Here is a 25,825-nt window from a genome sequence, read left to right as displayed (position 1 = left end):
GTGATAAGAAACAGGGAAGTGAGCATGGAAGTAAAAAAGTTACTACATGACAGTATTGTGATACCAACTCTAACGTACGGAAGTGAAGCTTGGACATTGTTGGAAGGACACAAGTCAAGAGTGAGAGCCGTGGAAATGAGTTATTTAAGAGGAGCCTGTGGAATCACATGGAGAGACAGGCTGACGAATGAGGATATAAAGGAGCGTTGTGGTGTGGATGTGGATGTGATAGGAAGCGTTGTGAGGAACACACTGAGGTGGTTTGGCCATGTGGAGAGGATGGAGGGTGAAAGACTGACGAAGAGAGTGTATATGAGTAAGGTGGAGGGTGGAAGAGGGAGGGGGAGACCGAGGATGAGATGGAGGGATGGGGTGGAGAGGTATATGAGAGAGGGGGGTGTGAGTTGGGAGCAGTGCAGTGAAATGGCGGGGGACAGGGCGACTTGGAGGCGATTTGTTTGTGGCCACCCCAAACGGGATTGAGGCGTCTGGCAATAGATAGATAGATAGATAGGACATTTTCACACAGCTTGTGTGACACCCTTCCCTAATTTCTGACACTAGAGTGCATTGCCAGGTGTAAACATTCGGAACGTGATGGTGATGGCTGGGGTTCGGATGAGGAAGGCAAGGAGAGAGGGAGGTCTTCCCCTGTCCGAATGTCTACATGACTCTTGCCAGCTTCGCCTTAATAACCATAAGTAAACTCCTTTATTATACACACTTGAGAATGCACTGTAGTGTCACAAATTAGGGGAGGGTCTCAAAAATGCGGTGCCAAAATGTCATTCATCCAAATGTTTGTGTTGAAGATATTTGCAAAAAACGATATGCCATAGGGACTGAAATGGAGAGTATAACTTTTAGGCTCACCTCCTGATCCACCGTGAAACCTTCCCCGTAGAGCACCCCATGGTCCTGGCTATATCACGGATGGACATTCCACTCTCTCGGAGTCCAATTATGCGACCCCGTTCTGCTATGACCTCAAATCGTCTCTCCATCGTGAGCAGCAGCCTTGTGTGATACCCATAGTGCTGATGAACTCCTCTTCATCTCGGTTTAGCCAATATGAACCATTAGGTTAACGCTTTGGCTGTTGTATAGAATCTTATGAAGCCACAGTTCAGCTGCAAAGGTGCCAACTTCATCTATGACACAACAAACTACTCTCTCGCTTCAAGTGAAAACAGTTTTAAATTAAAACCCATTATCAGTGATGTGATTGACATCATGATTAATTAAGCTCTCCCAAAATCAAAAATTAATCCATAATCAAGATAAAGTAAGACCTTGACAGCCATGGTTATTGCCGCCCCTCCTCTCCTCCCTTCCCTTCTCTTCCCTCTCTTGATGTTTTTCCCACCACCAGCCACTCCATACACTCCCCCTCCCTCTCTCACTCTCCCGTAACTCGTCGGGTAGAAGCGACCCAGAGGTGTGTGTGCTGGTGTCTCCATTTCATCTGCTCGCGACTGTACGTCGTTGCTAGTTTAAGTGGTCCTGTCGAGGTTTGCAGCGTGATTGAGAGCATGTCTGTAATGTAGTCATCGTCTAGTCTGTATGTCAGTCCGTGTCTGATGGCTATAGCTGAGCCATCGCCGTTCTCACCACTGGTGTTGCGTTTGTGGACAGTGTAGCCATAGATTTTTATACTGTCACTGTCTTCAACTCCGTGGCTGTTGATGAGAACGACGTCAGGTGCTATAGTTTGGTAGATCGTCGTTAGAGTTCGTTTGTTTGTCGGCCAGTGGAGGACGTTGTTGAATTACTCTAATCGTTTCCATTTATTTGTTAACAGTACGAGTAGGGGGTTTTCTAAGTCTGTCAGTGCGGAGGAATACACTATGGCATTTGTTGAAGAAGCCGGGTTTCGCAACCTTGAACTGGCATGAGTTGATATCAACCCTTTTCTGGATGAACAGACTGTACACGTACTTTGTTGAAAGGTTGTCATTGCCGTATTCGATTTTTACATGTGGTGCGATGGTTAGCGCTGCTATTTGTTGCCTACCTAGTTTTGTTTTATTTTCCTGGAGGGATTCGAGGCTGTAGATTATTACTCCTCCTAGTTCACTGGCACTGACTTCTTCTTCGTCGGTCTCTTCGTCTTCCTCTGAAGTGGAGGCATCGGTTATATACTCTGTGTTCTGTGACGGTAGAGTAGCGTTAGAAGTGGCGTTTTCTGCCTTAGAGGGCGATGGTGGGGTCGGGTTTTCATCACTGATTGATTCAGCTGTTACCTGGGTGGGGGGGGTGCGATTGGGTGGCGATGGGGGGATTCCCCATCAGTTCATTGTCGGTGAGTGCTGATTCTGAGGGCGTGGTGAGGGTTGAAGACTCAGTCTGGAAGGCGGGGAGTAGAGGGGAGGCAGTAGGGGGTGTGGTGGTAACTGAATTGGTTTTGTTTAGGATAGCTTTAGAGGGTGGGTTGCTTGGGGCCTTGACAGGTGGAATTCCATTGTCTTGGAACAGTTTATTTAGGTGAGTACCATAAGTCCCAGGGTATGTTGCATTAAGCATATGTGCTTCATACATGCAGTACAGAATAGTACTGGGCGGGACTGTGAGGCTTGGTAGGGGTGAGTTAGTGGTAGTGCTGTTGCTGTTGATTGTTGTTGCAGCGGCTGTACTGTAAGTTCTTGATTGTCCAGCTTGCTGTTCAGGCAACTGGGTAATAGACTTTCTCTTCTCCTGCACCGCTTTTTTTCCTTACAGGGCAGGACATGGCAGTTGCTCCATGTTCACCATCACAGTTAACACATTTTTTTGCGCTTGAGGTGCACTGTGTGTACTTGTGCTCTGTGCTGGCACAGAGGGAGCATACTTTGTACTCTCGAGGTTTGGGGCAGTCCTTTACCGAGTGTCCATCGACTGCATAGCACTTGTAGCAGGTCAAGATCGGGATAAATTGTTCTTGTTCAATTTGGTAGTGAGGAATGCTGAGGTAGAACAGTTTAAGTCCTGCCTCAGTTGCTTTCTTTGCCTGCGCAATCTGTTTGAATGTTACTTTGATGTTGTGAGAGCGTGGAAACTTGTAGATGTTCTCCACGTCTCCCTCCCGAATGAAGGTGTTGTTGCAGGTTATTTCTTGTATGATGTCATCCTCATTGTTGTCGTAGATGATGTTGTCTACGTTTCTTAGGATGACGGATTTACGTGAGCGCAGTTGTGGGGGAAGGACAGGTTCATAGTCATTGGCCAGGAGATCTCGAGTGCATTCCTCTGAGAAGATCTTGTCAGCATTCGAGTCATCTGCCGTCAGTATGATTAAAGCATCATTGGTGGGAAACACTTTCAAAGTGGCTACTTCAGATTTAGCCAGGACCTGTAGCAGTCCAATCTGGGTGTTCCGGAGTTTAGGGCGGGAGTGTTTAATTTTAACTCTCGCCATCTTCACGCATGGAAAAAAATCTCCCTCTCTCTCTCTCTCTATACTGTATATATATATGTATACTAATATACAATATATATATATATATATATATATATATATATATATATATATATATATATATATATATATACTTTGTCTAATTATATATTTATTTACCCCTTCCTTAATTACTTATATACACACACACACACACACAAACATACACATGTACATCAGTAAATGTACACGTGTACGCAAGCCATGTGTCCATATATATGTACGGGACTGAATAAATAAACAATCTAAGTAGACAAACAAATGTCAGCAAGCAGTCCGGCAGTTCCCTACAGTAACGGGGGGCCTAACTCCCCGCCCTCTAGAGGGCGTCGTGGGAGACCCCGTCACTGCCCCGTGAGGGTCTTGCCTAACCTAGCCCTAACAGAATGCCACCCTTGCCGCCTCCTATAACCAGGCCTCTGAGGCCCCCCTTCGTGGAAGTACCCTAACGGTACCCCTTCAGGGTTCGGCTTCGTACTACGGCAAGGGACTCTAAGTGGCAGGCCGGAATGCCAGCTGACAAAGTAGAAAAGGAACGTGGAGACAAAGTCACTGAAGTTAACTGCAAGTTCGCCTAGATAGCAGCGCGAAAGTCTTGGGAGATGTGATTCCAAGTTTGAATACTGGGGAAGAGATGTTACCGCTGCAAGTGCTGGGAGAAGAATGATGTAATGCGTAATCATGGCGTCGATCCGTATCCACTCCAAGCTGCCACAGATATTTATAGCCTAACCTCAGTCTAGTGCATACAGAATCTTTCCACTTATTTCTATATTTTCCATATGTGAAGTGGGTTCTCAGAGCAACGTTAGTATAGTGATACACAGTTTCACTACTAGAATGTTTGCTGCTCCATTCTCTGATTTTCCTCTTGACCTTGTTTTGTTCTTATTATAGTTTTAATCTGTTTCAAGGTTAGTTGGCATACTACATCTATGTCTTCTTTTTCTGCTGCACTCTTGGCTAGTTCATCAGCTCTTTCGTTACCTGGTATTCCAACATGGGATGGTATCCATGTGAATGATATGAATCTACCCGATTGCTTGAGCTGATGCAGGACAGCTCTACACTGGAAGACTACGTCTGCCAGTGCAGGTGCTGTGCTCTTAAGGGACTCCAGTGCTCCTCGGCTGTCTACGAAGAAGCACACGTCTCCTTCACCTCCTGTGATCTCCCTGAGGCCGTATAATATTGCATATAGCTCTGCCTGAGTGGAAGACACGTTGTTGCTTATTCTAAAATTTATTTCGCTCTGCACACATGCACTGTCTACTTTATCTAATATTACGATCCCACACCCTGCTCTGCCATCCTCTCTGACCGAACCATCGCAGTAGACGTGAGCAGTGTTTTCCTTGTAGAGTTTATTTATTTGGTTTTGTGCATGTGTCCTTAACACACCTACAGCATAACATTCTTTCTTTTTCTGTAGTGGAGATATGCTCACCTTTACCTCTTCCTCTTCCCAGGGTGGAGGCCTAGGTGCCTGCGGTATCTCCTCACAGAAGTTTTGTACCTCGTATTTGAGTACGTTCCTCGCAAGGTCTTTCACATAGCCATTCTTGCCTTGCCTCCAGAAGGTTCTGGTTCCGTTAACAACATCTTTGATGCTGTTACGGAGTCCCAGTCCGCTTTCTGACCGCATGTGTCTTATTGCAGCCGCCACATTGTCTTCCTGAATTCTATTTTTTACACTCTGCAAATTTAGCTCAAGTCTCATGACATCTATCATGGTGTTCCTTGGGCAGCTAAGTATGATTCTCATTGCGGCATTCTGGATTTTTCAAGTTTTTCCAGCCTTCCTTCACCAAGGCAAGAGAGGACTGGGCTTGCGTACTCTAATACCGATCTGACAGTAGTGAGGTACATCATTTTTAGTACTGGTACACCCACCCCTGCACCACTATAGGCCATTGATCTCAAGGGCTGCAATCGTGCCTTGCATTGCGTTATTATGTGGGTCATCTCGGCATCTTTACAGTCTGCTGTGTAGCCGACATACATTCCTAGGTACTGGTAAATTCTCACCCTCTCGATGTTTTTGCCATTAATTATTAAATGTTTTTCCCCTAACGCACGGCACTGGAACTTTGTCTTACTCTCATTGATTACAAGACGCAGACGTTTGATCAGGTTGCCGAACCTGTTCAGTGCAGTTTGCGTAACATCAAAAGTTTTGGACTGTATCATGATGTCGTCGGCATAGATTACTGCACTGACTCCGAAACCCAGGTTTTCACGCGCCACTTTGTTCATTAAAAGATTGAAAAGTAATGGGCTTAGGACTCCTCCCTGTGGTGTACCAAGCTCTAGATGGCTGAAGAGTCACACTATCGTGACCATGAAATAGGATACAAAAACCCACACTGGCAGACGAAAAAAGATGTATTCCAAACAGTTTCGGCGACAGCTGTCGCCCTCTTCAGTGGATCTACAGACCAAGAGTGGTACATACAAATGCTGAGAAGCTGCTTATATGCAGGGTGAGGACACGTTTTCTCAACCACACCTGATGTGACCTCACCTGACTCTCCCTCTACTCTGTCCAGGTGAGGTCACATCAGGTGTGGTTGGGAAAACGTGTCCTCACCCTGCATATAAGCAGCTTCTCAGCATTTGTATGTACCACTCTTGGTCTGTAGATCCACTGAAGAGGGCGACAGCTGTCGCCGAAACTGTTTGGAATACATCTATTTTCGTCTGCCAGTATGAGTTTTTGTATCCTATTTCATGGTCACGATAGTGTGACTCTTCAGCCGTCATAGATCCCACGATAAGACACACATTCTTCCACTTCTTTTTGGTCACTTTCCCCCATCTTGTGGCCTGCTTTCGTCGTTATGAGAAGCTGCTTATCTCCGTCAAACACAAGAAACTACAGCAACATTTCCTCACCGATTGCCTCCATGAACAAGTGGTGCCTAGATCTTTCCGACCTTCTCTCTTCAGGCAGCAACACGACCCCTTCCCTGATTCTGCACGGATGTTACTGAAGGACGGTATACGCAACGTGAAGAGAGAAATTGACGAAACATACTACCATCTACGACGTACGTTGAGTTTCCTCAAGCAACAACTGCCAAGTGATTTATTTGAAGCAATATGTGAAACAGCTGATAAGAAATGTAACAGAGAAACTTATTTCACACGCATCCGACTGCAAGAAAAACTTAGTGATTTGTGTAACCACAGTCCGTGGAGTATGTGTATGTTACCGAATTCCATCTTAAATCTTTCTACGTATGTACTGAGTCGTGTCGAGGAGCAAGTTTTAAATTTAGGTTTGTCCTTTGCCTTGAAACCAGGAAATGATGTAGCACTTGATTTTGTTTCTTCTACCTTTAACAGCAAGCTGGATATCCCGTGCCTTACTGGTTTAATAATTAGCAGTTTCATAGGAAATTTTGAATCCAATGACTCCATACCACGACGTTTTCGTTTGGCCCTTGAAAGTCTCAAGAAAAATGATTCTATTCTTATTACAAAAGCGGACAAAAGTAATTGTGTGGTCATTCTAGACAAACCTGATTATGTGGAAAAGATGAACCACCTGTTGAGTGATGCCACTACTTACGAAAAAACTTGTGTCATCCCCTCTCAAGAGGTTAGCCACAGACTTTAATAAGAAAGTCAAAAGCCTTTTAAAGGATGTGCCAAACATTGATGCAAGTAAGTTCACTCAAATTAATCCAAAATTACCTTACATTTATGGGTTACCAAAGACCCATAAACCACAGATTCCCCTTCGTCCTATCATCTCACAGTGTGGCTCATTCACTTACAAACTTTCAAAATTTCTAGCGAACAAATTAGCACCATTGGTTGGCACATTCTCTAAATCCCATGTCCAAAACTCTACTGATTTTATTGATAAGATTAAGTCTCTCAGTTTCTCCAGTGGCAGGTTGGTCAGTTTTGATGTAGACTCGCTTTTTACTAAAGTCCCTATTGAAGATGTAATTAGTTTCTTGGAAGAAAAATTACCTAATTGTAACATTGATCTCGGCATGCCACATGATGTCTTTCTCCAACTTATTAGCCTTTGTGTGCAGTGTAATGCATTTTCTTTTGGTGATCAGTTTTTCATGCAAAAGTTTGGTATGGGTATGGGCTCGCCCCTCTCTCCAATTCTTAGTAACCTGTACATGGAATATTTTGAATCCAACCTTCTTACCACCATATCTCCTCAAAATTTAATTTGGTATAGGTATGTTGATGATGTGTTTTCATTTTGGCCAGACGTATACGCTAACTTTGACGAGTTTCCTACAAAATTAAATGCACTGGTTCCCTCAATTAAATTTAAAGTTGAATGGGAAAATAATGGTTCCCTTCCATTTTTAGATGTATTTGTGCACAGGGATGAACTTGGGACACTTAGCTTTTCTGTATACAGGAAACCAACCCAGTGCAATTTGTATATACATTATTATTCATATCACCACAGTTCCACTAAAATGTCAGTTATTTCTTCTATGTTCCTTAGAGCACTCAGAATTAGTAGTCCCCAACATCTGGATACGGAAAACGCCAAGATATGGAAAATATTTTTAGATCTAAAATATCCCAGTTGGTTTATAAGGCAAGCGTATTTTAAAGCCAGAAAAGCCTTTTTTGTACCTAGACCAACATCACAAAGTCAGCAAAATAAGCCATACATCACGGTTCCGTATGTGTCAAATCTTAGCTTGGTGAAGTCTGTGAGTCATGATTTGGATGTAAACATTGCATTTAGATATACTTCCACCTTAAGATCAATGCTGGTAAAGAATAAACCAATTAGTAACAAAACTGCAGGGGTATACAAAATTCCATGTAGAGACTGTGATTTGGTTTATGTTGGTGAAACGGGAAGGGATTTGGACACTCGCATTAAGGAACACAAGTATGCTTGTAAGATAGGCAACATAAATAACGCAGTGTACGTTCACTCTTCGGAAAACGACCATAGAATCGACTGGAATTCTAGCCAAATATTGTACAAATGTAGTAACTATAAGAAACGTAGGATTGTGGAAGCTGTATGTATAGAGAGATATAATAATTTTAACCATGGTGAAGGAATGTATAAACTAGATCCAGTGATGAGATGATTAGTGGCAAGGTCCTTGCCGCCCCTCGTAATCCCTCACTCAGGTCGTGGACAGAGTAGAGTGAGAGTCAGGTGAGGTCACATCAGGTGTGGTTGGGAAAACGTGTCCTCACCCTGCATATAAGCAGCTTCTCAGCATTTGTATGTACCACTCTTGGTCTGTAGATCCACTGAAGAGGGCGACAGCTGTCGCCGAAACTGTTTGGAATACATCTTTTTTCGTCTGCCAGTGTGGGTTTTTGTATCCAAGCTCTAGATGCTTTTCCCGGGAGAGTGTCCCTTGGGTCCACACCTGGGCCCGCCGCCCAAAGAGATAATCCCCACCCAGTGCAGCAATCTTCCCCTTACCCCCAAGCTAGCTAATTCATATAAAATTACTTCTCCATTGGCCTTATCGAAATCACCCTTGAGGTCAATGAATACCCTGCAGTAGTCAGTATCGCTAGAAAGGCACTTAATGACGGCGTCTTTTGTCCCTTTACCTTTCATAAAGCCATACAGATTCACACGTAGAGACAGTTTAGTATCCTTGGTGAGGGTGGCATAAGCTGGAAGTGTGAGTGTTTCACTATGAGCACTGCAACCGTCACCCAGGACCAAATGTCCTATACCTTTAACAATCTGTATTGTCTTACTTATCTCATTAACAGCACAATTAAGAGTAAATTGCATAGGCTTATTCGTAGAAAAGCACCACTTATCGTTATTCTTAACAAATACAGGAACAAAGTTTTTAATGACTCTTTTCCTACAAAGCTGAGGCGCAAAGTCCTTGTTGAGGAATGTAGCACTCTCACATGTGCTAGTACTTGACCTCAGCACTGGACTCTGCGGCTCGCACACCAGCAACTGCTGATGAGTGCGGCACTGAGTGAAATCGTCCATAAGCATATAATGTAAGCGATTTTCACTCAGTGCAATGAATTTGGCAGAGGGGACAGTCTGTACATAGACATCTGTGTCAGGGACTTTATAAGGCAAGGAAGTGATCCGGAAGACATCAAAAGTATCTGCCGGGTCACCCTGAACCGGAGCTAGTAGGCCTAAGTAGAAGCACACTGAAGAGGGAGTCTTGCGAGGCACTACCTTAACGAGATCCCTATATAACGCAAGGTATTCGGGTCGAGCAGGGAAAAGCAGTCCTGGTCTCATTAAAGAAATATTATTTAAAAGTTCCAGCAATAAGGTATTTGGCACGATGTCCACACTCAGACGAGCTTGCATCATATTCTGTAGGCCTAACTTAATCCTCACATGATCGGCAATGATATCCGACAAAGCTAACTGGAGATTAAGAAAAGCCTCAAATATGCGAGCTTCGCCTTCTAACGCTAGAGTTTTTATGGAGAAGAGCCGAATTACAGCATGTGAAATATTAGCTGCCCGCTGCAATTTAGTAATTGCAGCATGCATATGTGACATGTCTCTTATGGTCGTATTTAGTATTTGGGAGTGAACATTTAACACTCGACGCTCATTCTCGGACATCTGTTCAATTTGACCCAATCTAGTGTGAATTTCGTCCACCTGATTCTGGGTAGCAGTCCCAAATAAAGCATTAGCAATATTGCCAACAAGATCAATTGCGCCTCTAGTTCTACGACCTGACAGTGGTTTATCCGACAACAAATAATTAACAGAGTTCTTTAAGTCATCAAATCTAATTCTAAACTCATGTTGAAATGATTTCAAAGTCTCTCTTAATGACGACACAAGGGTGGATGAGTTGTCCATGTGATCTATATTCCACTGGACAGAGTCAACCAGATCCTGTGCCTCAGTAAGTGGTCGGTATAACTCATCCTGTATTAACAAGACAGGGACAACATAATGATTTCCAGTTGATATAAGTTTGGAGACTGGAGAATAGATGAGGCCTGTTGGAGCAGGTTTCTCAACGTGGGGGTCAATGTGCCTAGTCTTTCCTGATACTACGACTGCAAGCAGCATAATCTGGAACAAAAATAAAATAGCATGACTAGTAACTTATTCTTTACTTGTCTTCCTGTCAGTGTGTTCTATTGGCCTATCCATAACTAGAGGTAAATCGTCTACTGTTGTGCGTGATCTTAGGCTGTATCTAGGGGCCGACGCAGGGCTGAGGCTGCTAGCCGGGGAGAAACGATCTGGCGCCGGGCCGACCACTTTACTCGGGGACTCCCCTTCTCCACTCGCCTCGTGACTGCTCGCTCCGTTTTCTATCTCGCCTCCATCCTCGCTCTCATTTTCGCTTCTACTTTCATTATCACTTTCATTCCCACTCTGCTGAACTGGGTTGGTAGCACCCATAGAGCTTTGATTTACTGGCGTGTTGGATGATTGTGTCGTACCGCGGCTAGATACCGGAATGGCTGTTCATCTGAGCCGTCCTCGCCATCACCATCATCATCATCATCATCTGTTTCATATACTGGGTATGCCCTACGTACATTCTTATTATCCTTAGTGGTGAGGCAAGATTCGGGGATTACTCGCACACGATCAACATGAAGGGTGGAGACAGCTCCATCCTTCACACGTCGTACTTTAATTACAACATCACTAACACGCTCCGTGACTCTGTATGGTCCTGCATAGAGAGGCTGTAACTTCTTAGCAACTCCCCGTTTAGGAATCGTGCGTACGTACACTCTGTCTCCTGCCTTGATCGGTTTTACTACAGCCTTTTTAGCCCTGTAATTCTCATTCTCGGTACTAGCCCGGTCCAAGTACAATTGACATCTTTGAAATACTTTAGTGGCCATGGCTGCTAGCATATGTTTCGCATCATCTACATTGTAATGAGGTTGAGTCTCATGTATCGTTTCATAGGGTACTTGTGGGTCTCTCAGGTACAACAGGAAATAGGGCGAGTCCCTGATCGACCTATTATACCCTGAATTATAAGCCATGCATGCCAAATGTATCATTCGGTGCCAATGGTTTGCATTACTGTCGATCATCGTACGTAAGATTTGAATGACAGTTCCGTTCACTCTTTCTACTAATCCATTCGCAGAAGGGTGATACGGAGTCGTAGTGACGTGCTTCAATTTCAATATTTCCGCAATGCCGCGAAGATACCGCTTCAATGATCCCCAAACCGGATGCGCATCTTGCTGCTTCCGCAGTTCGTCAAGATTCCAGCTAACAGTGTCTGTATCGGTCACGCCCCTCGTAACAGCTATAAGTTCTATATCTTCGTCTTGCTCTCTGCGAAGACGTGACAAGGCGTCAGCCACTCGGTTCTGGTGTCCTGGCAGGTAGGATACCTCTAAGTCGTATTCGGCAACCTGTATCTGCCATCTAGCTATTCTGCCAGAAGGCTCCTTCACATTAAAGAGCCACGTGAGGGGTCGGTGATCCGTCTGCACAATCACTTTGTATCCCAAGACAAGAGGCCGATTTATCCGCAATCCGTACACAATACTTAAGGCTTCTTGCTCGATAGTGGCATAATTAAGCTCAGCTTTATTTAATGCTCTACTAAAATATGTCAACGGTCTAAGGTGTCCATCCTCATCTTCCTGTTGTAATACCCCACCTATCGCAGTACCACTCGCGTCAGTTGTCAGATAGAATGGTTTATCAAAGGAGGGAAACTTGAGTACGATGTCGTCAGTAAGCTTACTTTTCAGACTTCTAAAAGCTTGATCAGCCTCATCGTTCCACTCGATTTTTTGTTTACTGTTTTTCACTTCCTTCTTTCCACGAGTCAATTTTGTGAGAGGCAGAGCAATCTTAGCATAGTCACTTATGAATCTACGGTAATAATTAACTAACCCTAAGAAAGATTGGAGTTCCTTCAGTGTCTTAGGAACAGCAATTTCCCTTATGGCTCGGACTTTATCCGGTTGGGGCCGCAAGCCTTCTGCAGAAATTATGTGTCCGAGGTAAGACACTTCATCCTTGAAAAAACTGCACTTCTCTAACTTAAGAGTAAGTTGAGCTTCCTTAAGTCTGGCAAGGACCTCATCTAGGTTCTGTACATGTGAATCAAAATCCTCACCATAGACAATTATGTCATCCAGGTAAGTATGACTGATACGCCCTGTCAGTCCTATCAGGACTTCGTTAACGATCCTTTGGAACGCAGCAGGGGCATCTTTTAAGCCAAACGGTAGACTATTATATTCCCAATGACCGTCTGGTGAGGAAAATGCGGTCAGCGGTCGTGACGCCTCATCCAGAGGGATCTGATGGTATCCTTGCCTCAAATCCAAGCTACTGAATACAGTATTTTCTCCTAACTGGGAAAGAATTTGTGCAATGTTTGGCAATGGGAAGGGGTCTGATGTTATCTGCTTATTCAAATGGCGAAAATCGAGACAAATTCTTAGTCCACCATCCTTCTTGGCCACCGGGACCAAGGGTGAACAATATGGTGATCTAGAAGGACGTATTATATTTTGCTCCCTTAGTTCATTTAGCTGTTGCCTAAGAGTTTCGTGATACTTAACCGGTACCTTATAAGGACGACGGTTTACAACCGGTCCTGTTGCACAGATGTGATGGAGGAAATAAGGTGTAATATTCAGTGGTTCATCAGGCAAGGCAAACACTTGAGGATGCTTTCGCACTAGACGTTTGAGAGCATCATTCTCCTTAGTCTCCGGTGGACATAACTCATCTACTTTTAGAAAGAGCTTAGTTAATCTCCCTTCTCCCTGTGTCACACCAGTTATTTGCCCTTGCTCATCCTCCTGATCCTCGTCCCACATTATCTCCTCAAACGGTTCTATTGTCCCCACCCTGTACCTGCCAGATATACTGACCCGGTCAGGGGTGGCGTTAGTGTAGGCAACATAAACCCTGGACTTTCCTCCCGCCTCGCCCGGGACCATCTGTACAATCCCTGGCCACAGCATAGCAGCGAAAGTACTACCAGGATTAGGTGAGAATAACCCAAAGGACCATCCTGAAATTTCAGTCTCTAACGAGATCATTCCACTTGTGAACGGATCAATCACGACTGTCTCACTCGTCATACAACGCCCAGAGATATACTCCTGGTCATCTGATAAGCCGGTTTCAACTACATGCAAGGAGGAAGCACCATCTATGCGAAGATTCTCCTCTCCCGACTGTAATTCTACCTTCTCCCCATCGATCTCTATGCACAACGAATCTGGTGTAATACATAATGTATATTCCGAGCGAAAATAAAATCGGAACCTAGAATCACTGAAATAGTACACGGTAAGTTCCTCACCACTACTAATTCACTCTCGTAGGTGTGACCAGCCAACCCTATAGGCAGGCTAACCACTCCTACCACCCATTCTCGTTCGAACAGCGGAAGGAGCAGCATCTCCAGCTCTTTAATTCTACGGAGTTTACATCCCACGTTTCACTTTCGTCAACTCGATTCCTCATTTCCTGCCACCAGCAGCACCACACGACTGTGACTATACACTGTTGGGCAACTGACAGCTGTATATCACAGTCAGGCGGGTTTTCCCGCCTTCCAAACACTCTCCTTTCTGTAACGTTCCCCCCCCACCGTCTCCCCCCACACACATACACACACACACATCCAATACACCACACTCTATCTCCCCGTCCTTTGCAATCCTTTGCCCACATCGCCGTAGGATTTCCTGCAACCCCATCACTGGCGAACCGAACCCCGCGGGAAGGCCGTTTAGGGCCGCCACAAGGGGGGCCACTAGGTTGGCTGGGGAGCCAGGGGGTTGCAGGAAGGCAAAACGCTGTTAGGGTTAGGTTCCCCTCAGGGGGCAATCAGCGTAGGTGCAAGGGTCCCTCCCCACGACGTCCTTTAGAGGACGGGGAGGTAAAAACCCGGCGCCTAGGATCGCTGATATAGGTAGGCCTGGGCACTCCCTTTCTCTCTCCCTATCACTATGAAGAAAACGACCAACCAACCCAGAACCCCTCCCCAAGGACAAGGAGGAGGAGGAGGAACCATCCCCAAAACCAAGACAACGAAGCCAAAACCAATACAACTGAAGACAGGCACAACAACCACAGGCAACATGACGAAACTAGCTGGCCTAAACAAAAGACCAAGAGACCCCAGCCCCAAGGAACATACACCAGGAGCAAAAAAGCAAGTACCTGTGCAACAGGACAACTCGCAGAAGAAAAACCCGCTGACTCCACCCACCGAAAATTCAAGTGAAATGGACACCACTCCACCACCGCCAGAATCTGATCTTACAGAAGCAATCTCCACTTCACCCAGTGACACCAACGACACGGCCCAAGACTGCACAGCACAAATAGATGAGCAAGAGGCAGACAACTCCAATACAGCACCAGATGAAGACGAAAACTTCACCGTCGTCACAAACAAGAAAAAGAACAACAAAAACCAGAAACGAAGCAATGACAGCAGCAATGACTCACTAACTCTGCCAGCCCCCCTTAAATCGGGAAACGACAACCCCCTGCAGCACGACCTCCAAACATCCAACCCAGAAGAACTCCAGCTGTCTCTGTAAAGACTGCCCCACGCCCCACTACAAACCTACCACCCTTCTTGATACCAAAGCAGGAGGCCTTCGCCACAACAATGGACCTAGTCATGCAACTAGAAGAGGAACACCCCAACCTAAAATTCCACACCACAACGAGACGAGACTACAGTATGATCTTAACACCACACGACCAAGACACGTACGAGACCCTGAAGTATTGCAAAACAGTAGCAGGCTACCCTGCAATCATAAAGGAATTAAACCCCGACCTCGCAACACGCAAAGTCATACTGATGGGCTACAACCAATTCCAGCCACTAGAACCAATCCTAAAACACAGCCAGGTGGAAACAGCCACACGCTGCGAAACACGAGGGGAACCGACAAGACAAGTCGCTTTCTCAGTGCAGACCTCTTTCTCCTCCTTCCACTTGGGACAAACCCTCGAGGAAGTGGAGTGAGCATCCTGGCAGTGAAAGCAGCACTCAGTCTCGGATGTACAGTTGTCAGCAGAGTGACTTACAGCCGCACACTTGCCACACACGATGTTGGAAGCCCGACAAGCCTTTTCATGATGTCCATAGAGCTGACATTTTGAACAACGAAGGGGATTCGGGATGTACGGTCTTACATTTACAATTTCATATCCTACTTTGACATTTGTAGGTAGAAAAACTTTGCCAAAAGTGAGGACAACAGTGGCTGTCTTCATCCTTACGCCTTCCTGATAACGAGTGATGAATCTGGCATCAATTACATCCTGCTGAGCAAGTTCCTGTATGATCTCTTCCTCACTCATCACCATGAGATCCCTGCAAGTGATAACACCCTTGCAGGAATTCATGGATGTTGGGATCTTGGCTTCGATATCATGGCAGTGAAACTTGAGCAGCTTTAGCAAGTCTTTAACCTGAGCTGAGTTGAATGTCTTTACTAGGAGGTCCCCATTTCCAAGTTTTTTTACTTGTTCCACCTCTCCCGCACAGTGGTCAATCACCTTCTTGACAATGAAGGGATTGAGTCTGGACAGGGGAGTGGAAACTAGTGCATGAAGCGTTACGAAGGTCGCGTTATTTACAGGTATGTCAAGCGGGGAACGAGTCTGGCGTCCGTCAGTCTGGGGCCGGTCAGTCACGGTAGGGATGTCGTCAGGACTACCTCCCTCCCTGAAGGGGGGGAAGGCAGTAGGGGCGTCCGTCATAGCTACCACTTCCCCCGTGAAGGGGAAGTGGGAAGAGAGAGAAAAACGACCAAAGGGCAAAGTACCTGGGGAAGACCCACCTAGGCTGAGATTACCCTCTCAAACCACTGTCGGGAGGACGCGCCTGTGTGTGACTCACACCCCAGAGCGATCAGTGGGGGGTACACTCCAGAGGTGAGTAAGCAAAGGCAATCTCAGAAATTAGATATAGACACCTACTATATCTACTAAGGCCAGGGAGGAAAATGAGGTCTAGCTAACCTAACTTTATTGAAAAACGCCCTAGTGGCGAAAAAAGAAAAAGCTAACGCCGGTGAGGCAACCCTGCAGCTAGAGGAGAGCTCAGAAACACGTCTTCCTTCTCCACGACCATTCATCAAAGTCCAGGAAGCAGCAAAGACAGCAACAATATTAATACTCGAAGGAAGGCCAAAAGCAGAGTACAGGAACCAGTTTATGTCAACGTTTCGCCCACAAAGCTTCTTCAGGAACATCATTACTGGACAACACTCCACTCCTTAAACAGACCCAAGCCTGACTGGTAGTGCAGGATTGTGTACTTGTGTTCTGGTCACCATTCAGGCTTAGGTCAATTTAAATAGTGAAGCACTGTCTACTGGTGTTGTTCCTGAAGAAGTCTTGGGGCAGAATGTTGCAAGTGGGATTCTGTACTCTGCTTTTGGTCTTTCTCTATATACAGCAGCGAATACACCATAATTTTACTGTTTATCTTCCTTATGAAAGCTTACCCAGAATCCAGCTAAATGAAACGAGTATTTCCCCATCCAATTTTTATCCCATACTTCACACTCGGGACGATTTGCATCAGTATATGACCGATTCCCGCCTCAGTGTTACGAGTCCTTTGACGGAAGGTAATCGAATATTGTTTTTGCTGGGTTTTATGGGCCGGCTAAATGCCTCACACATAGTAAAGCCTCTAGTCATACAAGCCTCCGCACGCAACATACTGGTGAAGCACAAATGGTGATGGGTTTCTGTAGTGAGAATGACGCCAGATCCAATATTAACCCTCTGCAGTTCGGGACAGCTCTAGTATTACGCAAGTCTAATTGAATGTTGTTTTTGCTCAGTTACAGTATATGGACCAGGTTAATGTCTCTCACATTGGGAAGCCTTAAGTCTTACAAGGTTAGGCACGCAACACAGAAGCACAAATGGTGATGGGTGTCTGTAGTGAGAGTGATACGTAAATGTGTTATAATGATTCATCCCGTCAGTCTGCAATATGAACCGACAGGGTGATCACATATGCAAGTATGTCCGTGAGCAAAAAGCCTCCAACACCTATCTGCCAGTTGAGGCAATGGAAGGGTGCCACATGAACTAGTTTCTTGTGATAGCAATATGAAACACACAAGAGAAAGGTATCAGAAGGAACGATACTCTCATTTGACAAGAGTGAGAAATACGGAAAGTAGGACGCAAGGCTGGCAGAGAATTTTGACTCCACATGAAAATACTTAATATCAGGATTCTCTTTAAATGGCCGCCTTGGTTTGAGTTACCCTAAAAACAGATCACGAGACAAAAACGCTTTCACTGAGCGACCGTGGATCTCCAGCTGAAAGTATATTGATGGTTAAATAGTAGTGATATGTACGTTGGTCTGCTGTAACATCACATATTAGTTCTGTAGTGTGTTTTTATGAGCAAAGTGCAAACACCAGTAGATTACATGACCTCCCCCCCTTTCCGTGCGCGCGCAATCGCCCCCCTACACACCTCTACACGCAAGCTAATCAGTTTCCACATCTTAAAGTTGTACAAACCTACCTACGTGCAAGATATACAAGGAAAGTTATTACGAAAATGGTTATGGTCATCATCTTGCTCGTTCATTGGCGAGTTTCCTTAATTGGCCTCTGTGTGTGGTTTATGGCTTCTCTCTAGACTTGAAGGACTTGTATCTCAGTACTTGAAGCTTATTGATTCCTTGTTTTTTATACTGTGATAATTATAGGTCTTTCACAATAACCTGGCCCATTATTTTCGTCCTTCATACATATATCTCCTGGTCCATTTTCTCGTCCTTCATACATACATCTGCCACCCATTTCTGTATTACCTTCACCTTCACTTGGTAGATTTTTGTCCTGTATACCTACTTCGACCATCCATTTCTACTGTACACTCACTTTAAGCTGGTCCAAATTTACGTCTTCCATACAAACTTCACTTATCAATCATTCAGTCAGTCAGACAATCAATCTAACTGTCTACCTGTCTGTCACCAGATGCCTTAATCCCGTCAGGGGTGACCACAAATGAATCACCTCCATGTCACCCTTTCCTCCTCCATATGGCGACCTTCTCTGCAACTCACGCCCCCTTTTCTCACCTCAACCCTTCCTCTCTAACTTCACTCCCCTCCACAGTTTCTCGTATTGAAATAGATAATTTTCTGACCTGAAGTTTCCTTGTCTTGCTTCACTCCTATCCAAAGGCCTCTCGTATTGAACTAGTAATCCTCTCATCTCAAGCCCTCTCCTACTTCTCTCGTCTCCAAAGTCTCTCATATTAAAGGCGATACACTTTCTTAGTATTCTGGTCCACCTCGGTCTCTTCAATTGGTCTCGGGTCCTCAAGGCACAATCAAAAGCTGTAGGTGTTTCGTCTGGGCAATAAAACGATTTCTTTGAGACTTCCCTTCCAGTTTATTGGCTGTAAAATCTACCGTTCTTGAGTTTTCGGTGATACAATACATTTTGTGTTCTGGCATGACATATAAGTTAATTGTGCATCTTTTTTTTTTTCTTTTGAGAGAGAGAGAGTGGGTGAGTGAGTGTGTGCGTGCGTGCGTCCTTTACCGCAGCATTTTGTAAGTAGAAAATGGAAAACTTTGACCAGTTCCCTTTCGCTACCTCAGTCCATGTAATAAGGTGCTGGAATTTCCTATCAGCAAAAGGCATGGTATCACTTTTCTCTCATGTCATCTCAGTTTATATTTTTATTTTTATATTTTCCTTTTCCCTACTTTCATTTATTCTTTCCCCCATTTATATCCTCCACACTCCTACCTTCATTAATTCTTTTCCTCATTGTAATTTCCCTTATCAGGCAAATCACTTAGGATCCTCGCAAGCCTGTACTTAGAGCCGGTAGCATCAGTGGTTATAATCATTCCAAGCAGGAAAATTGTACACTTGAAATACACAGCCTCTTCGACTTATGGTCCTCCTCATTGTAAAGGGTGAGGCATAAGTCTGTAGGCATATGGAAAGGACACATCTGAGGTTATCCTGTGTGTGTGTGTGTGTGTGTGTGTGTGTGTGTGTGTGTGTTCTTTATCGTGTTCGTGTTCTTGAGGCAGTTCTGCTTCATCACCAAACTAGATAACAAAACTCTTCCACACACTCAAAAGACTCACCAGAAAGTTCAGTCCGTTCACGCCTCACAATTTCCACATAATAATAATGATAATAATAATCATCATCATCATTATCATCATCATCATCATCATCATCATCATCATCCAGACCTCCTTTACCACCCTACGGCAGGGTGAGAAGTAGCAACGTCCAGACAACCTAAGTTTGCCCAGTTCAATGGACCACGCTTCCATTCACTCATTAGTCAAGCCCCGGAATCCTGGCTCCATCAGATAAACCAAAAAACTTTCACCACGTTCTGTAGCTTCTCATATACCTATCTGATACAGTCAATTAGAACGCTGTCACGTTAAAATGGGGTGCCAAATTCCTGGTTATGCACTTCTCACAACATTCATCCAGCCAGGCTCACCGACTTCCATACCTCTCATCCCAGCACACTCATCCACCATATCTCTCCACCTTCTCCTTGGCCTACCTCTCCTCCTCCCTCCTTCAAATTAGCTCAGATATACCTTTTCCACCACTCTATTGTTATCCATTCTCTCCACATGACCATACCATCTCAGTACACTCTCTTCGATTCTGGTGTCCACCGACTTCCTCACTCCACATCTTCCGCGAATCGTTATTTCGTATCCTATCCACTCTCTGTACTCCACATACATTCCTCAGCAGTCCCATCTCCACTGCTCTCACTCTTGACTTTTCATTTTCATGCCACACCATGCATCATCAGCATACAACAAATTTGAGATATTCCATCCATCACCATTCATTACCAACGCCATCCTTGTCCCCATTACTCGTGTTTTCACTTCGCGCACACACACACACACACACACACACACACACACACACACACACACACAGTACAGGGAACCTCTACAAATGGTAAGAAGCAGACAAGAAACATTCAGATATTATGGATCTACAGTAAGAAGTGTGAACGTCGGGGGTAGGGTTGCGAGAGGCAGACCGAAAAAGACCTGAGACGAGGTCATAGAGTGTGACCTCAGGGATAAGGGACTGAATAGGGAGGCTGCCAGAGATCAAGCAGCGTGGAGAGCCATCATGTGACTAAGACCGACGCATGAAGCTTATTGGAGCTTTTATAAAAGATACGATACGATCACAGTACAAAGCAACTGATTAAGCAGCCAGTAACTTAGTGTAGAATCCGAATGCAGTATAGATATCGCTGGGAAATAAGCCAGGAAAGATGTGATAAACTATAGATTAGGTGGAAGGTATGGAAATCACAGTCCACTGAGTGTCCACATATAGAGCCACATGGAAATTTATATTAGACCACCGCCATTAAGAAATAAAGGTACCTTTTAACATGAGGCAACGTAAGAACAAGAGAGAGAGAGAGAGAGAAAATAAAAACGAAACGACAATGGACGGTATAAAGATTCGTCGAAGTTACGTAAGGGTCCCCTACATTATGTGGGAATTTTCTTTATTGCAAGCCCCGCCCCCAATGCGGCGTCTACCTGTCTGCCTCTACCCATTTAAAACCCCTATGCCCAGTCAGCGACCCTCAGTGTCGCTCTTGGTGTGGTGGGGTGTATACCTGCTTCGCTTAGCTCATTGGCGCCAAGCCGTCTACCTCTACTTTCACGGCTCGCCGCCATACCAACGGTTACCGCCTTAGTTACCCCAATGGTAGGTGGTAGTGTTGACGTGTGTCGCCCAGCTCCGCGGTGCCGCGCTGTCTGGTTATCCACAGCGTACTAATGCACACCAGTCTCGCACTGACAAATGAGGAAGTGAAGGAGCGTTGTGGTGTGGATATGGATGTGACAGAAAGCGTTAGGAGAAATACACAGTTGGGGTGTGAGCTAGAGGGGAGGGCATTGAAGTGGGAAGGGGGAGGGCACCACTGCTTACCAGATGGAAGCATCGGTGTAGTGTTAAATGGCCGCCTTGGTTTGAGTTACCCTAAAAACAGATCACGAGACAAAAACGCTTTCACTGAGCGACCGTGGATCTCCAGCTGAAAGTATATTGATGGTTAAATAGTAGTGATATGTACGTTGGTCTGCTGTAACATCACATATTAGTTCTGTAGTGTGTTTTTATGAGCAAAGTGCAAACACCAGTAGATTACATGACCTCCCCCTTTCCTTGCGCGCGCACCCCCCCCTACACACATCTACACGCAAGCTAATCAGTTTCCACATCTTAAAGTTGTACAAACCTACCTACGTGCAAGATATACAAGGAAAGTTATTACGAAAATGGTTATGGTCATCATCTTGCTCGTTCATTGGCGAGTTTCCTTAATTGGCCTCTGTGTGTGGTTTATGGCTTCTCTCTAGACTTGAAGGACTTGTATCTCAGTACTTGAAGCTTATTGATTCCTTGTTTTTTATACTGTGATAATTATAGGTCTTTCACAATAACCTGGCCCATTATTTTCGTCCTTCATACATATATCTCCTGGTCCATTTTCTCGTCCTTCATACATACATCTGCCACCCATTTCTGTATTACCTTCACCTTCACTTGGTAGATTTTTGTCCTGTATACCTACTTCGACCATCCATTTCTACTGTACACTCACTTTAAGCTGGTCCAAATTTACGTCTTCCATACAAACTTCACTTATCAATCATTCAGTCAGTCAGACAATCAATCTAACTGTCTACCTGTCTGTCACCAGATGCCTTAATCCCGTCAGGGGTGACCACAAATGAATCACCTCCATGTCACCCTTTCCTCCTCCATATGGCGACCTTCTCTGCAACTCACGCCCCCTTTTCTCACCTCAACCCTTCCTCTCTAACTTCACTCCCCTCCACAGTTTCTCGTATTGAAATAGATAATTTTCTGACCTGAAGTTTCCTTGTCTTGCTTCACTCCTATCCAAAGGCCTCTCGTATTGAAATAGTAATCCTCTCATCTCAAGCCCTCTCCTACTTCTCTCGTCTCCAAAGTCTCTCATATTAAAGGCGATACACTTTCTTAGTATTCTGGTCCACCTCGGTCTCTTAAATTGGTCTCGGGTCCTCAAGGCACAATCAAAAGCTGTAGGTGTTTCGTCTGGGCAATAAAACGATTTCTTTGAGACTTCCCTTCCAGTTTATTGGCTGTAAAATCTACCGTTCTTGAGTTTTCGGTGATACAATACATTTTGTGTTCTGGCATGACATATAAGTTAATTGTGCATCTTTTTTTTTTTTCTTTTGAGAGAGAGAGAGTGGGTGAGTGAGTGTGTGCGTGCGTGCGTCCTTTACCGCAGCATTTTGTAAGTAGAAAATGGAAAACTTTGACCAGTTCCCTTTCGCTACCTCAGTCCATGTAATAAGGTGCTGGAATTTCCTATCAGCAAAAGGCATGGTATCACTTTTCTCTCATGTCATCTCAGTTTATATTTTTATTTTTATATTTTCCTTTTCCCTACTTTCATTTATTCTTTCCCCCATTTATATCCTCCACACTCCTACCTTCATTAATTCTTTTCCTCATTGTAATTTCCCTTATCAGGCAAATCACTTAGGATCCTCGCAAGCCTGTACTTAGAGCCGGTAGCATCAGTGGTTATAATCATTCCAAGCAGGAAAATTGTACACTTGAAATACACAGCCTCTTCGACTTATGGTCCTCCTCATTATAAAGGGTGAGGCATAAGTCTGTAGGCATATGGAAAGGACACATCTGAGGTTATACTGTGTGTGTGTGTGTGTGTGTGTGTGTGTGTGTGTGTGTGTGTTATCGTGTTCGTGTTCTTGAGGCAGTTCTGCTTCATCACCAAACTAGCTCCCGTAACATCACTAACCAACACCGATGACTGGCACCTCAAATCACTAGCTCCCTCGACCAGTGCCCAGTTATCAAGCCTCTTCCCCTGTATGTTGCTGAGAGGAGAATTGGGTGATATTTTTATAGCCTCGTGACTGACTTGAGATGGCACAGTACTCGTTACCAACAGTGTATCAGGCGCCTTGGTCATAATTCTTAGTCCTTTCGAAGAGATTACATTTAAACGATTCAGTTTAGGTTTAGGATGGACTAACTTGCCTACCTGCTTACCTGCCTGTGTGCCTGCCTGTCTGCCTACCTAATTACCTACCCACTTACCTGTGTGTCCCTGCGTGCCTGCCTGTCTTCCTACCTACCTACCTACCTGTCTACACACACACACACACACACACACACACACACACACACACACACACACACACACACACACACACACACACACACACGCACACACACACACAAAGGCTAGGGAGACATGTTTAAGGCTATTTAGTGATGAGATGAACCCCGTGATAAAACTAGCAAGGTTTTGTTTGGTGTGTCCTGCCCTCTGTTTCTCCAACCCACAAACCTGTTTATTTATTTCCATATTAAGACAAACTCCCCATTTACCATATAATTATCGAAGTTCCTATTTATTCTCTTAGTTATTATTTATCTTCTATCTTAATTATCCATAGACTACCCCAAAGCTGTCTCATTATTACCATACTAATCAGATCCACCTCTTTCTCAGACACTCTTTCTCAGTGTAATTATTTATCCCAAAACCAATTTATTCTCAAGCTCAGCTAAACCCACCTTTATGTGTTAGTTTTATGTTTTTCCTTTTTAATATTAACTTGCCTTATTGTGAAACGTTTGGTGGTTATATAAGTGAAGACAAAGGATTAAGTAAGCAGTCCTAAACTCTGGTTGAGACAGAGAACGTTGATAAGGCAAAAGAATGATTATAAATGTATGTCGACCCAGCATCCTAGCCGTCAATTCTCCAAGTCTAGAGAGAGGGCCGAGGGAGCGCAGTGGTGAATGGAGTCAGTGTGGACCGCGAGTGAGCTAAGAGAGGACGGACGCCCCTGTCACTCCCTCCAGGGACAGAGTGTCGCGGCTGTGTTAGTGGTTCGGTTCCTTACTCTCCTGCAGAAGTCTCACCTCGAAGCCTCCTTCCCCTCGTTCACAAGTCTCAAAAGCCTCCTTGAGCACCTACAGCAGTATTTTTCCCCTCCTGCAAAAGTCTCAAAAGCTTCCTTGAGCACCTACAAGTCTCATTCAGTGGCCTACTCCTCCTCCAGAAGTCTCAAAAACCTGGCCTCTCGAGAGTGGGTTAGGCGCGCGACAGGTACGTGCTCGATGGCCCGCCTCACCGCACCTATTACAGTTGGTTGGGGCATCCCCGTGGATTTTCCAGTGCCTGTTTTTTCTTTTGGAACCTTGGCCTCTTTTGACTCTACACTTACATGTGCAACTACATCCCTTCTCTTTTCTTTTGCTACATTTACATCTGCCAACGACGAGTGACTTCGTTGTGCCCACTCAATGCCTTTACTCACAACTTTATCAAGGGCATCGACAGGGCCTGTAAACTCTTGCTGGTCAAGTGTTGCTCTATACTGGGCAGGGAATACGTCGAGAAAGTTGTCCAAAGCATGGTACAAGGAACAGTCATAGTACCGAGGCTGCAGAGTTCCAATGCGTTTAGCTATACTAGTCAATCGCAGCCAGTATTCAACCAACCGTTCGCCAGGATTACGACGCGCATGTTTTAACGCATGAAATGTAGGTTGGAGAGTTTGTTCTGGGGACAGCAGCGTTGTGAGAATAGATTTAAACCGGTCCCAATCATCATTGACCCTGATAATAAGGTCCTCAATGCTGTCATGTACCCCACCTAGAGTGTACTCCCGGACCACATCAAAGCGACCGGCAATAGTCCACCTAGGTCCCGTAGTCTTACTCTCTATGTCCTGAAGCCATTTGCTAAGGTCTGTTTCTAAGATGACACCAGGATATTCAGGTAATGTGGCAGTTCTACTTGCAGCAAAGCTCTTTAACCCTTTAACGCGGTAGACAGCATCCTTAGCATTATCGGCAATAGCCTGCGATAGTTGGTCGGACAGGGTAGCGATCCCTGCTGCAGCTGCAGCATCAGCCATTTCGAACAGTACTTCGTCTGAGTCTGTGTCTGAATCAAAGTAATGAGCAAAGGAAATTTCGTCTGAACCACTGTAAGAACTAGAGTCGCTACTGAATTCCATACACGAGTGTAAGAACCTAGGTGTGGAACCGCTTAACTCAAAAGTTTAATTAAGCCTTAAATATCCCATTAAGCTGCCACCATTGTCGTGTCCTCCACTCTCTACTTACCCGAGGTATGTTTCGTACTCAGTCTCGCCAAGTACGGTGAATGGCCGCCACTAATGAGTATTGGTAGCGTGTGACAGTAGCAGCGGAGAGTGTGGAGACAAGCCCAGAAGGGACCTGTAACCTCGTAGGTTAGGGCAACAAGATATTAAATACCCCTTTCTGCCCCAGACTCCCTCCTTGACTTCCCAAAAA

The 25,825-nt window shown here is 44.9% G+C and overlaps 1 pseudogene; it reads left to right on the top strand.

Moving 5' to 3' along the window:
- Positions 1-15,039: 15,039 nt before the first annotated feature.
- The window catches only part of LOC145389587 (uncharacterized), a 61,112-nt pseudogene continuing 50,326 nt past the window's right edge, over positions 15,040-25,825 (top strand).

Source organism: Coenobita brevimanus, unplaced genomic scaffold, assembly GCF_032717465.1.
Source record: "Coenobita brevimanus isolate Jiangsu-jjx unplaced genomic scaffold, ASM3271746v2 jjx.HiC_scaffold_144, whole genome shotgun sequence".
NCBI classification, from domain to species: domain Eukaryota; kingdom Metazoa; phylum Arthropoda; class Malacostraca; order Decapoda; family Coenobitidae; genus Coenobita; species Coenobita brevimanus.
The sequence above is the reverse complement of the archived record's forward strand: the minus strand, read 5'-3'. Positions and strand labels throughout refer to the sequence as shown.